This window comes from Marmota flaviventris, chromosome 14 (genome assembly GCF_047511675.1).
Source record: "Marmota flaviventris isolate mMarFla1 chromosome 14, mMarFla1.hap1, whole genome shotgun sequence".
NCBI lineage: Eukaryota > Metazoa > Chordata > Mammalia > Rodentia > Sciuridae > Marmota > Marmota flaviventris.
The window spans coordinates 51,954,446-51,967,861 of NC_092511.1; the positions used below are offsets into that span (position 1 = coordinate 51,954,446).

Below are 13,416 nucleotides of genomic sequence, written 5' to 3' on the forward strand. Positions count from 1 at the left end.
AAGAAATTATGTCCAAAATTGGACATTTTTTTTGGACATACTTACATGGACCCACAGGTCCAAGAAGCTCAATGAATTCCAAGCACAAGAAACATGAAAAAGGGTATATCCATTATTACTCAATAACACAAACTGATAGCAAATCATCATCAAATTACTCAAACCAGTGATAAAGTGAAAATGTTAATAAAAAGATCCAAAGAGAAACAGACACTTGAGTACAAAAGAAGAAAGACAGGGATTATAGCAGATTTCTCATCAGAAATAAGGCAAATTTAAAAATCTTCAATGTAGAGGGGGAAAAAAATTATCAACCTACAATTCTGTGTACCCTGTGAAAATATCTTTGAAAAACCAAAAAAAAAAAAAAAGACTTTTCAGATACACAAAAGCTGATTTTTTTTATCATCCAGTTCACACTACATACAAGAAATATTTTTAAAAAGGAAGTATTTTAAGCAGAAAAAAAATCATTCCATATTGAAATATGAATCTATAGAAAAAGTTAAATTATTAAAAATGTTAACTACATAAATATTAAGATATTTTCCTAATTACTTAAAGCCCTTTAATTTGTTTAAATGAAAAGAATAACAATGTATTATGGAACTTATACTTTAAACCCAAGTAAATGTACCACAACCACAGAACAATGGTTGGAACGGGAAAATGAAAACAAATTATTGGTAGGCTCTTATACTAAACATGATACCACTTCAAAGTAGAATTTTGGTGTATGCTATGAACCCTAAAGCAATCATAAAAATAAGTAAATAATTATTACTAAGGAGCCAATAAAGGTGATAAAATGTCATTGTAAAAAAATTCATATAATCAAAAAGGAAGAAAGGGATAAAAAATAGGACAAATATAATTTTCCTATGTTCATCTAGGAATACACCACCACTGAAACTACACATCATGTACAACCACAAGAATAAGATCCTAATTAGAATAAGTTATACTCCATGTAAGTATGTCCAAAAAAAAATTTTTTTAAATACCAATATGACAGATTTAAATCTAACATTGAAAATTTGAATGGTATCTGCAAACATGGTAATTTTTCTTTTAAGGCAGATGATTCATGAGTGACTTTATTTTTTTTTTCTCAAATTTGCTCAGTTCAATCATAAATGAAAAAGATCTATGGCTTTTCTCTTTTATTTTCAACAAAATATACATAAAAGAATAGTCATATGAATACGTATGTTGTAAATGTCAAACACACATTTTAAAATATTTTTAAATACCCACAAACATATACAGTTTAAGAAGCAGATTACCAATACTCCAGATACCCCAGTGCACTTGCCACACCAACAACCACCATCTTGAATTTTGAATTAATCATTCCCATGATCTTATTTATGGTTTTAAATATGAAGTCCTGAACAATAGTATTTGCTACAGTCTTAGCCTATTTGTACTGCTATAACAGAATACCTGAGACTGGGTACATTATAAAGTGGAAAGCTTTATTTAGCTAATAGTTTTGGATTTTGAAAGTCCAAGATTGGGTGGCCCCCATCTGGTGAGGGCTTCATGCTGTGTCATAACAATGGCATCACATGGCAGGAGTGCAAGCAAGAGCTGTGCAGCAAATATGGATGCAGTATTAATCATAATCTCAAAAGGCACAGTTCCAATATCTTAAACTCAAATGTTGAAACCTCAAAAGATCAAAATCCTTAAAGTAAAAAATCACAATCTCAAAAGATTAAAACCCTAAATGTTGAAATCCTGAAAGCCAAAATCCTGAAAACTGCAATTCCCATTGGCAAGGGGGAAAAGGCTATATTTGGGGTTGTGTCTTTTGGTATTAAGATTGGCACCACAATAACTAGCTGAGCAAATTTTTATTTTGTATGCTATCACAAAGGTAAAACCATAGCAAAATAAGTCAATTCAAACAATATTCTCCAAATGACATTTAAGATCAGCAATTTTTGTACTAATGTACACTGATGTCAATTTAATAGAACAAAAATCTGAAGAAAAAGAGATAACAATCTATGGAAACATTTTACCAACATTTAATGAACAGGTCAGTTCTTTTGTCTTACAATCCTTCTACAACCTGAAATTTTTCTTTATGTTGTTCATCACAGGTTGTAACAATATATTTATTTTTATGACTGTCAAGAGTCTAACTGGATTCTCCTTCCTCGGGGTCACCATTGCACATGCAGTCCCTTTGAACTGAGATCTCTACAAATTTTCTTTCATAAATGCAGATGTACTAAAAGGACATCTCTTCATTTATTAAGGAAATTTCAACATTTTCTACACACACATAATGCTTACACACAAAGCCAATGTGATAATGCACTTTCATAGAGTCAAATTTGCAAAAAAAATACATAAAATAAAACAGAATTCTCTACATAATTTACATTTTCAGTATTGGAAATGATAAAAAGATGAATTACATAGCATAGCAAATTGTAGAAAAATAATGCTTATTAGTAGTGTGGTAATTGTATATTTTAAAAAATGATTCAAATTCATTTATAAAATGAATTTATTAGACAGTTTACTCAGGGGTCAAGCATGGTTATTAAGAATAAAATAAAGAAAAGGACAGAGATGATCTGTCTGTTCTTCACGAACATTATGACCCACTGGGATTTTTTTACTTTCTCATAAGACTTAGGTTATCCATCACAATAGTTCATGTGACTGTAGTTATAAAATTATGTGTGCATAATTACCAACAATAGTGATATATGTTTATACATTTCACTTTTTGACCTATTTATGAATACAGCTTGCCTGCTCTTCACTGTATCAGAACTTTCATTAGTTATACCTGGGTATTTTTGCTATGTAGCCTATTATATTGTGTAAAGTGGCCTAAGGATGTTCTATTGTGTTGTTTCTTGAATAATTTCTCTTCTTAAAATGTAAATAAACATCTCGTGTAAAATTTTACCTATTTTTCCAGATTATATTTTCAAGATTTTGACCTTTTGGGATTTTAGACTTTAGGGACTTCGATCTTTCAGGACTTCAACATTCAAGACTATGACTTTTAGGATTGTGTCTTTCGAGATTATGGCTGAAAGAAAAGAGAACAAACACATGTGACAGTCTCACTGTATAACAGTTCATTCTCAAAGTAACTAATCCAGCCCCCTCGAACCTAAAACACTCCCAAGAGATGGACATTAATCCCTTCTGAAGGTAGTGCCCCCATGACCTAATTATCTGCCACTAGGTCCAACCTCTTAAAAGTCCTATCAATTTTCAATACTGTTACACTGAGAAACAAAAAATTTCAAATCACATACAAATCACAGCATTTACACAATTTTTTATAAAAATTGAATTATATTGTATATATTCTATGTGATTTGCTTTTTTCACTGAACATTGCATTCTTTTTATATTCATCCATATGAGTATATATTGCTATGGTCCATTCATTTTCATATATTTATTCATCCTGGACACCTGGATTATTTCCAGAGTTTTGCTCTTAGAAACAGTATGTATGAATGTTTTGTACATTTCTTCATTTAAATGGATAGCTATAGGAGTATAATTGCCACATTATGTTTCCAGACTTTTTGGTTACTCCATGATATTACTTCCAGGGTAAACTAGGCTTTTAGAGACCAAGAAAAGTACTCAAGGTCACAAAGTGACGTAGTAGAGTTAAGATCAACAAATCTTACTCCTTCCACTTAAAAGAAAAAAAACCTCAAGTGTTGGGTAGCTCATACACCTAGAAACATGTAATTATCAAAAACAATTCTGGGGTCAGGTGCAGTGGGGCACTCCTGTAATCCCAGTGGCTCTGGAGGCTGAGGATCACAAGTTCAAAGCCAGCCTCAGCAACTTAGTGAGACCTTGCCTCTAAGTAAAATATAAAAAAGGGCTAGGGATGTCACTCAGTGGTTTGAGTGTCCCTGGGTGCAATCCCCAGTACAAAAAAAAAGAAAAGAAAATCCTGAGGCTGAGGGTGTAGTTCAGTGGTAGAGCATTTACTTAGCATGAGTGAGGCCCTGGGTTCAATCCCCAGTACCACAAACAAACAAAAAACCCTGAGGAATGATGCTCTCTCTTCCTTTATTCAAAGTTTAAAAAGAGAACCTAGCAACTAACTACACTCAATTCTACCTTTTGTATACTCAAAGCAACTTGATTACATAATCACATGACTTTTGGGGGTAAGGGTATTGGGTATTGAACCCAAGGCCTCACACATGCTATACAAGTGTTCTACCACTGGGTTATATATTCATCCTTTTTATTTTGAGACAGGTTCTCATCAAGTTGTCCAGGCTGGTCTCCAACTTATGACCTCCTGCCTCAGCTGGGAATTTAGGCAGACATCACTACTCTGGTTATAACATAAAATATCTCATACATCACCATTCCTGAAAATTCTAGTCAAATATATTGTAATTGTATTTGCAGTATTACATATACTAAAGTTGGGATGATAGAGAGATTAGCATAGGCCTTGTACAAGGATGACATGCAAATTTGTAAAGTGTTCCATATATACATATATATATATGTGTGTGTGTATGTGTGTGTGTGTGTGTGTGTATGTATAAGCTAAATATACTGGGCTATGTATAAATTGTGACTATATAAAATAATAAAAAATAGTAATAAAGTAGTTCTCAATTTGGTTACAATTTTAAATTAAATTAGAAGCACTTTTATTTTTGCCATGGCTAAATATGATTTTGGAATTACTATGTTTAAGACTCACTGAAGTGAATGTGATAATCATTTTTAAAATACTACATATTTTGAAATTTACATTTAGAAATTACTTGAGAATACTTTCAAAAATATTCTGCATCTCATCTAAACCAACCAAATAATTTCCAAGATAACATTATTCTTAAGTTTAAAAAAAGAGTACAAAGCCAAACTTTCTTTTAAATAATTTAATTATTTAATCCTACAGTCTGTCATTTAAAAAATATGTATAATAATTTGGGCTCTCCTTTATTTCACAAATCTTAATCTTGCTTTGTAAATGATCCTATTTTTAATAATGTTCTATTATCTAATATGACTGATTATAATTACATGGATGCTATGATGAAGCCGGCATACTTCTAAAAATGTAGTTACTCAGACCAATAGCAGAGGCATCTTTACATCACTTTCTAAGTATTATTTGGCTACTTTCAATGAATGAAAATCAGATTATAACAAACAAAATACAATTAAGTGTTTAATTGTACTTCATTAAAGAAAACATTAAAATGAGTGATTTTTAATTAGACACATAACAACTTTACACATTCTAAAGATAAAATTAACATGAGGTTAAATAATTTTATACTATAAGAGCATATGATCTTATGAGCTCCAAAATGCCTAGGATATCAAAAGCCAACATTCTATTTTAGGAATTTAAAATTTAATGCTCTCTTAGTATTTCTGCTGAATGTTGTTAAAATTATTTCAAATATTTTCTGCAACTTAAATTAAGTATTACCTTAATAATGCTAAACTGAGAAAAAAATTTTAATAGCTCCAAATCTAGCATAATGATTTAATGCTCTACTATTTGCCACCTTGACAACAACAAAAAACTGTACTCCAAATTGAGAAATACACCTCAAGATTCAAACTCAAAAAGAATTTAGAGGACATCTTATGCTACTTGACATTAGTTATTACTTCTCCAAGTAGAGTACACAGCTTTATAATCACTGTAATTGGAAATATTCTGATACACCTACCTGACCAAAAATCCTCTCTTGCATTGTATTATATTGCCTGTGAAGGGTAACTTAAAATCAGTGCTAATGTGTTCCTTAATCTGATTTACAAGGCCAACTAATTGGAAGGAAAACAAGGCCAGGAGCTACTAGACAAAGTGACTCTGATTCTGTATTTAGATTGAGTGAAGTTATAGGGGCTTACATATTTGTGGCTTTCTTGTAGTATGGGAATGTCCTGCTATAAGGATGGCAGTGAGAATTTGGTATGAAAACTCTCCCTTTTAAAATTCACTGTAAATCAAGGACAAAAATCATGAGATTTTAGGCACAACAACAACATGGAAAACCTCTTTCTCTTAGCAGGTGGCAGAAGAATTCATTTTAAGAGGATAATGAGAGAAATTTTTGGTACATGCTCAGAGTGGGCTTCGAGAATAATGCACACCTGCTTTATACAACCAAAGGATAGCAATCTGTTTTGCTCCTCAGAGACAGGAAAGGGATAGCTAGAGGGAACATGCTATATGCTATATCATTATAGACATGCAGGCACTCCATGAACAACATTTAATAAGGAATTAAAAGCAAGTCACATATTTTTCAATGCAAACTGCATAATGAAATATTTATTTCAATTATGGTCAATCTTGAGCTTAGGAATTTAAAAAATTTTTACTCCTTATTAACAAAAAATAAAATTACATGTTAAATGACAAACCAACTCATTTTTAGCAATTATATTTTTTTCCTTTGCTAAATACACAGAGAAAAGTATGATTGTGAGGTACAAGAAGTCTAATGAAATTAATTTATCATTTCTAATTTGAATATCTGATTTTAAAATTCTCAGAAACTCAGTATCTTTAAGTTTGATATCGATTTACTAATGGAATACCATATCTTTTATCATATTCCTTACTTTGTAAGTCATTTATCATTTTTGGTCCACTTTCTTCCACTTTATTACAAATAAAGCAATGGAAATAACATTATCATAATTTTAATATTTTTAAATAATATTTAAAGGTATTAAAAGTTTTAATACACTCATTTTAATCTTAATGTTTTAATAATCTTACAAATGAATTTTATCATTTTTCCAGCAGTTTTAAAAGATTCTTTTAAATGAGTAATAAGGTATTGACTAAATTTTTAAAATAAAGTCTTTTTATTTCTGATAGAAAAAAAACTGATCTTGGGCTGAGTATGTAGCTCAGCATTAGAGTGCTTGCCTAGCATGCATGAGGTCCTGGGTTCGATCCCCAACACTGCAAAAACAAACAAACCAAAACCAAAAAATAAATTGAGCTTATTTGATTGGCTGATTTTACCAATTCGGTTATATGGCAATGTTTTGACCTAAACTGAAAATTCAATGAGCAAATGAGCCACCTAAAAGTTTTGACACAAACATACTTAATGCAAATGATAAAATAAAAGCATTTTTCATCACAAATTGTTTAGAAAGAAGATACTGAAATAACATTTCAGTTTTTTTCTAACATTTTCAGAGGATATTAATTAAGGAAACTAGATAAAAGAGGAACTATACAACTGAAGAAAAATTATGGTAAAGCTTTGAATGACTATTGAACAGTAAATCCTTTTGCAAGTTAGGTGGTTTTCAGTTATTTGCTTTCAACCAAATTGAGGAAATCTTGAAACAAGTTACCAATTGATAGATAATTGAAAACAATTTTTGATGATAGTTCACCTTGTGTTTGTTACAAATGACATGGAAGGCAGGAAAAAAAAAAAAAAAAAAAAACTCCATCTTCTCATTTGGGTGTGTTGGGAGTCAGCCTGGCTCCAAAGACTAACTTCCCCATCCCCTGAGAAGAGCCGTCCAATGGTGAACCCTTCTGGCTCACATGATCCTTACTCACCAATCAGACTAGCCCTGCTGACTCACATGATCCTTACCCACCAATCAGACTAGCCCTGCTGGCTCACATGATCCTTACCCACCAATCAGACTAGCCCTGCTGGCTCACATGATCCTTACCCACCAACCAGACTAGCCCTGCTGGCTCACATGATCCTTACCCACCAACCAGACTAGCCCTGCTGGCTCACATGATCCTTACCCACCAATCAGTCTAGCCCTGCTGGCTCACATGATTCTGGGTAAGGATCAGAAAACACCTCATGCCAACTGTCAAACTGTTCAACCATTAAACTGTCATAACTGTCAAACCACCCCCGGCTCTATAAATATGCAGAGCTGTTCCTCAATAAAAGGGCATTTTCTCCAACGACGAGCCTTGATCCTTCTTTCAGGGTGAATAAGGTTTCTAAACACTTATTAATAACTCTGATTACCACAAGTAAGTCTGAGGCTGAATTCAGACTCATTCTAACCATTCATAATATTCATCCATAGGAGCTGGGGATGTGGCTCAAGCGGTAGCACGATCGCCTGGCATGTGTGAGGCCCAGGTTCGATCCTCAGCACCACATACAAACAAAGATGTTGTGTCCGCCGAAAACTAAAAAATAAATATTAAAAAATTTTCTCTCTCTCTCTCTCTCTCTCTTAGATACAAACTAAATGGGAGCAAAGGAGAGGGCCCCATCTTTTAAGGGATATGTTTCCATTAAAATTTTAATTTTTAACAATCATTTACCTAAGTTTATAATGTTACTAATAATTGTAATGACAGAAAGTTTTAATACACTTAGTCATAAGTGACAAATGAAAAATATAACAGTTCTATCTATATTCATATTTCTGTAAAAAATATACTGTGATCATTAAAAACCTTTAAGCATTAAAATAACCTAAAAATATATATGTATATGCTATATATACATATATTGTTTTTAATGTGCATACATACATATATAAACCTCAACTTTTAACTGTCAAAAAAAAGTTATTTACCTATTTTTTGAATGGATGATGGTAAGTATCAAATTGCTAGGACATTTACATTCCATCAGATGCATTTTGAAGAGAGATACAAGAGTTTTGTTGTAAGTCAGTATTTATTATACATTGTTAATTACCTTTATGACTAGATAAACATGACACATTTTAGATGTTAAAATGTGTGAGAGTATGAGTTTTACAAAAAAAAAATTATGTGTAAGATCTTAGTTTTGTAAACATGGCTAAAGACTTGGACAAGTAACAACCTTTGAAATTGAGTTTCCTAAACTATATATATATATATATATATTTTTTTTTTAAATGTTTATTTTTTAGTTTTCAGCGGACACATCTTTGTTTGTATGTGGTGCTGAGGATTGAACCCGGGCCGCACGCATGCCATGCGAGCGCACTACCGCTTGAGCCACATCCCCAGCCCGAGTTTCCTAAACTATAAAATGAGGATATTATTCATTTTACTTCAAGATTAAAATGTTAAAATTATATATATCAAATGTAGAATATATTATATATAATATAGAAAATGTATCTTGGAGGCTATTCATTCTACTTCAGAATTTTATATATGTATGAAATACATATAGAATAGAATAGATTATGTTACACATAATTACATACAAACTATAAAACAATACAATTGTAAATTACATGACAACCTACATAAGGAAATATTAAATTTATGAGAGTCTGGAAATTTAACACCTCCCAATTTTGAGTCATTTTTACATAAAATTAACAGACCAACAAAGATACCATATGACAGATCAAAGCTATTAAGACATGAAAATCTGATTCTGATGTACTTGCAGAAACTATAAATTAACTTGAACATATAAATAATGAAATTCTTCATGTGCCACAGTTAAGATTAAACTTAGCCAAATATGGGAGGGTATTCAATTTGGGAGCTAAGATATTAAAATGTTCAATTAAAAAAGTAACAGGGGAATATAAGGAATTCTATGGAGAATCATTCTTTACACACTCTTACCTTTAGAGGATACTTGATTTGCAAATTGTTACCTTCATAATAAGTATTTGGTAACATAAATGTTAAATCCAGCAGCAAAGTCATGAAAGTAGGAAGAGAAACACACCCATTTTCTATGCCTATTATATACCCCATCTACAGTTACCAACAGTTCCATTTAGATGGAACCAAATATATTCCCCAGGCAAAAGAAGCATACAATAAACCTGTCATCTTAGAACAAAAAGATAATTTCAGTAAGTATATATTTCATAATCTAATAATCAGTTAAAATATATATTTCATAATTCTACCTAAAGATTTAAGCTTGATCACTTAGCTAAATAATTTGGTAAACAAGCTAATAATAAGCTATTTACAGCAAAACTGAACATATAGTTGTCTCTTAGTGACTGAATAGAATTAGTTTCAGGAGACAGACACAGACATACACACATACACAAACACATACACACACACACACGCACAGTGCCAAAATCCTAGGATGCTCATATCCCTTATACAAAATGGAATGTACTTGTACATAACATACACACATCCTCCTCTATACCTTAATCATCTCTAGATTACTTATAATACCTAACACAATTTAAATGCTATGTAAACAGTTGTTACACTGTTTTGTTAAAGGAATCATGACAAGGAAAAAATGTCTGTACATGTTCATTATAGACTCAATTCTTTTTCCAAATACTTAAGATCCATGGTTGAGTGAATCCACAGAAACAGAACCTTCAGGTACAGAGGGCTGAATAATGTTTTATTCTAATATCAAACTGAGAAATTTCTGATATTCTCAGTATTTCACCAATTTCCCCAATACAATTTGCATTTACAAAAATTCTGCTTAGCTAGATAATTTTGAAACCAGTTAGGTTCATTAAGCAAGATTAGTCTCCCAGCTTCCACAATGACAATTTTAAAGACATTTTTGCTTGTACCTATTGTCAGAGAGACAGCATATTTTGTTCTATGAGGCACATAGATGTAGAAGACATAATTCCTTTACACAAGGAAATTATTAGTTTAATACATGATACAGAAAAGTTAAAAATATTGTGAAGTAAATAACCACTAGATTCTATAAAATTTATAATTATCTAGTATTTCACCATTTCACTATATTTGCTTTATGTATATTTCATTTTTGGACATAACTATTAGTGTGCATCCATTAATCTATCATATGTTTAATGCATTTCAAAGAAAGCTGTAGACTTACATATACTTCACTGCCTAAACTCTTTAATATACATATAACTAGGGTTTAAACATTTTATGGTGTTAGATAAAATTTATATAACATGAAATGGATGAATCTTAAGTGTACCATTTGCAGATTTTGACAAACACATACACCTCTGAAAATGAAACCCCTATCCAGTCAATCCCCATGCAACTCTCACACCCAGAGGGAACTACAGATAGTACTTTTTCCTACCATAGATTAGTTTTGCAAATAATCATTTTTAAATTTAAAACAGTGATAATCAGGCTAAGGAACCACAAGACTTCATGTAGATGGACCAATGAAGTAAATATAGCAAAATGCTTAACAACTGTAGAATAGGTGGTGAGCATATGGTTATCAATTTATCTCTTAGTTCTAAATCTACCTTTCTTTGCCCTGCTTTGTGCCATCCTACAAACATTTCTCCTTGGCCAGCTCCAGGGCAATGGAGTGATGCTGCCAGGTAAAAGAAGCAGGGAGATACTTTCCTTCCAAATTCTGGAACTCCATTATAACTCCATTATTATTATTATTCAGCACAGGAACCCCAAAGCCATGCTGAGAAGACAAGCTCCAGCAGTAGCCTCAGGCCCCAGTCTTCTCAAAGACAGAGGGCACTTCTATACATCATGTAAACATGGACATGACCTTTTTGAAGAGGGGCCCTATCCTAGTCTTTCTTCCTCATCCTAGAAGTCACAGCTGCTCTTTATCACCTCTTTTATTCATACTTCCTTTTTATTCTCTTCTGTAGTTGGCCATCCCACCTAATCTAGTTTAAAATTTATCATGACTTTCCAATAACTCAAACTACTATAAAGAGTATTCACGGTTTAGCTTTTCTGAATGCTTGAAAATGTTGGGAAAGAGGAAGAGAAAGGAAGATTTTCAAAAAACGTAGGGTGGAGGTTGCAGGTCAGTGGTAAAAGCTCATGCTTAGCACGCTCCCAAGGATTGGCCCTGCATTCAATTCCCAGCACGAGAGAGAGAGAGAGAGAGAGAGAGAGAGAGAGAAAGAGAGAGAGAGAAATAAAAGAAAGGAAGAAAGGAAGGAAGGAAGGCAAAATGGTAATAATTAATGAAGCAGAACAGTGGATTCAGAAAATTATATTACCTTTATTTTGTGTATGCTTGAATTTTTTTCCATGAAGGCGTCACAAAGGTCAAAGTATTTGAAAAGCGCCTGGTGGAATGAATTTTAATAGGCAGAAATGTAGGATAAGATTGCAGTTGAGGAAAAAGCACACATAAAATATGGAGGCAGAAAAGTAGAGTATATTTTCAGGCAATAGCAGGTAGTTTGACTAAAGTTCAATGTGTGTAATGGCAATGAATATGTTTAGAGAATTTTTCTCCTCTCCTTTTTAAACAAAAATTATGGGGAGCGGGGAGGATAGTGATGTTTTGGACTGAGCTCCTGCACTAGACCCTAACTGATCAAACCCACTTATTCTAAACACACAATCAAACTGAAACTTTAAGGAAGCAGACAGATTCCAAAACAGACGAGTTTTTCCTGAAAACAGGAGATTTCAGTCTATGAATCAGACTAATAACCCTTACAAAAAAGTAAGTTCTTCATCTAACCAGTCATTTCTACCCTACAGTTTGAAATCTGGTAATCTCATCCACAACCAACATCATAGAACTGGAGCAAGTCATGTTATTTGTTTCAAAGAGGGTTATACTTCCGTACACAGTAGGAAATACCGTAAAACAATAGAAATAATGCTTATTAGAAAAATCAAGTGGACCTAATAAGTAGTTTAGACATACCCCTGAAATACCAGACTAGAAACAAATTTGGGAATTTTTAAAACAGAGGTAGCATTTGAAGTGATACAACTCATGAATGAGTTCACTTAAGGATTAAGTGTGTAGACAGAGAAGAAAACAGGCACTCCAAAGTTAAGAGATCAGAGCTTTAAAAAAAAAAAAAAAAAAAAAAAAAAACCTTGGAAGGACTGAGAAAGGGCAATCAGTAACACAAGAGGAAAATCAGAAAAGTATGTTATCTGAAAACTGAATGAATACAGTGATTCAAAGAGGAGACATGTAAATATGATAAATGCTATTGAAGGATCACCTAGGAAAGCACGGCTTTATATTTCTTTCCCCCGAATAGTAAATCTTTCAAAAATGAAATGGAGAAAAATAGAAAGATATCACTTGGCACTCATTTACCAGCGATAAAACTCAGAAGTTATACCAATGTTATCCAATAAAGATATTTTATTCATTTTGTTGGGAATACTATGGCAGAGCAGCACACCTTCCTTTCAATATCCCCACGAAACAAGCTTTCAGACAGCCCTGAATGTCTTATGGGCAGCTTTACTTTTAAATAAAAACCTACCTCTTAAATGTTCTAACAGCTGATATTCTACCTGAAACAACTAGTGTCTCCCATTCAGCTGCCACTCTTTCCTCAGATATGCAGATTTGGCATAATTTTAAGGGATAAAGTGATGTAAAGTGCATCTAGTTGCTAAAGGGTGAAAGTGTCAACGTTCAAGGAGGGCAAAGAAAGATCCGTGGAATGCAAGTTGCTGGGAAGAGGGGCTCACCTCCCACAAAGACTCAATAAATATTTTTGATTTAA

At 32.5% G+C, this 13,416-nt stretch overlaps 1 protein-coding gene and 1 pseudogene across 15 annotated transcripts in view; one reads left to right on the top strand and one right to left on the bottom strand.

The window, feature by feature from the left end:
- Window positions 1-13,416, bottom strand: part of Wdpcp (WD repeat containing planar cell polarity effector) — a 521,998-nt gene that overhangs the window by 345,030 nt on the left and 163,552 nt on the right. The gene's annotated exons all lie outside the window — the stretch shown is intronic.
- On the top strand, window positions 4,416-4,516 carry LOC114092073 (U6 spliceosomal RNA; annotated as a pseudogene).